Source organism: Balaenoptera physalus (genome assembly GCF_965194825.1).
Source record: "Balaenoptera physalus genome assembly, chromosome: 3".
Classification (NCBI taxonomy): Eukaryota; Metazoa; Chordata; class Mammalia; order Artiodactyla; family Balaenopteridae; genus Balaenoptera; species Balaenoptera physalus.
In genome coordinates, this window is record NC_138890.1 from 177,859,894 (window position 1) to 177,862,008 (window position 2,115).

A 2,115-nucleotide genomic window follows, 5' to 3' on the forward strand; every position below is an offset into this window, starting at 1 on the left:
TGATTGATTGATCGCTATGTTGGGTCTTCGTTTCTGTGCTAGGGCTCTCTCCAGTTGCGGCAATTGGGGCCACTCTTCATCGCGGTGCGCGGGGCCTCTCACTATCGCGGACTCTCTTGTTGCGGAGCACAGGCTCCAGACGCGCAGGTTCAGTCATTGTGGCCCACGGGCCCAGTTTCTCCGTGGCATGTGTGATCCTCACAGACCAGGGCTCGAACCCGTGTCCCCTGCATTGGCAGGCATATTCTCAACCACTGCGCCACCAGGGAAGCCCCTGTTCTGCTTTATTTTAAAGGAAGTACCCTTTTCAAGACTCGTAGGCCCCTCGGGTGTGCATCATTTTCGCTCCAAGAACCCTGACTACCTCCAGACCCTTGTGGGCCTGCTGAGCAACATCGAGGCCCAAAGGTCGGTCCCTCGGAGGCCCGCTGTGTATGCCGAGTGATGGGCAACACACTGCCTGTTCCTTAAGGAGAGCTACATTTCCAGAGCACTGGAACAGCCCCAGGACCACATTTCTAGCCAGTGCGACGTGCCCTGGAAGTGTTCGTCACGGCCCCCGTCTGAGCTGCCATGAGAAAACACTCTGCGTAGAATTCTTCGAGGGCCTCGTACCTGAAGTCACTCTGCTCGAGGAGAAAGTCAGCATCCTACCATGCTGTGGAGCTAACGGGACACTCAGCGTGAGCACTTGCCTCAAGGTAAGGCCCTGAATTGCCGTGCAGAAGCGGAGGCGTGCAGCAGTTTTCAGGAGGCCGTAGCCACTGCTCTGCATTAGTTTATTTATTTGTTTATCTATCTATTTATTTATTTATTTATTTAATATATCATTTTTTTTTTTTACTGTGTTGGGTCGTCGTTGCTGCATGTGAGCTTTCTCTAGTGGCAGCGAGCGGGGGCTACTCTTCGTTGCGGTGCGCGGGCTTCTAATTGCGGTGACTCCTCTTGTTGTGGAGCACAGGCTCTAGGCACGTGGACTTCATTAGTTCTGGCATGCGGGCTCAGTCGTTGTGGCTCCCGGGCTCTACAGCGCAGGCTCAGTCGTTGTGGTTCACGGGCTTAAGTACTCCGCAGCATGTGAGATCTTGGTGGACCAGGGCTGGAACACATGTCCGCTTCATCGGCAGGTGGATTCCCAAACATTGCACCACAAGGGAAGCCCCTGCTCTGCATTATTTTAATGTCAGTATGCTTTGCAGGACATCTAGGAGCCTCGCGTGGGCACCCTATTTCCTGCAAGAACACTGAGTACCCCGAGGCCCCCATGGGCCCGCTAAGCCACATCCAGGCCCATAGCCCTTCGGAGCCACTCTGTGTATGCCGAGTGTAGGGCAACACACTGCACTCCTTCTTGGGACAGCTTGAATTCCCCAGCACTCGAACAGGTTCACGAACACCGTGCTAGCAGGTCCAACGTGCCGTGCAAGTCTGGCTCATTGCCCAAGTCTGAGCTGCACTGAGAAAAACCCTCGGTTTCGTATTCCATCTGGGAGTCCCTGCCTGAAGTCTCCCTGCCTCCAAGAGAAAGTCGGCTTGCGTTCCGCCTGCAACTAAAGCCCAGTTCCTCTGGTAACACTGCAGGCTTTTGAAGAACCACGGGCCCGGAGGCCTAGCTGGGGCGTTCCTTCGTTGAGGCAGTTCGCTATTTGCAGAACACCCTGCTGCGAGGAGTTGATTCAGGGAAGGAACCACAGGGTAACCTGTGTCTCTTTGGACTTCTTAGAAAGCACCGGGATATATGCTGCGTGTGCCCTTGGAAATGGGGGCCTGATGGAACTAGCCTTGCTTTCCCATTTTGAAAGCTCCATTCATGCTGCCTTGAAGCTACTTGAAATTGACTGCTGTTGACAGGCCACTAGCCACTGTAGGCATGGCTCTGGGTAGAAAATGAGTTTTCTCTAGCTATGCTGGCTGCTTCGATGGGCGGGTTGGAGCTCATCCTGCCACGCTCTAGAGCTAAAGGGAAACTCAACGTGAGTACTGGCCTCGAGGTAAGTCCCTGAGTAGCCGCGCAGAAAGGGAGGCATGCAGCTGTTTCCATGAGGTCTTAGTCGCTGTTCTGCTTGATTTTATTTTATTTTTTTATTTTTTATTTTTTTTTTAAGGTTTATTTTT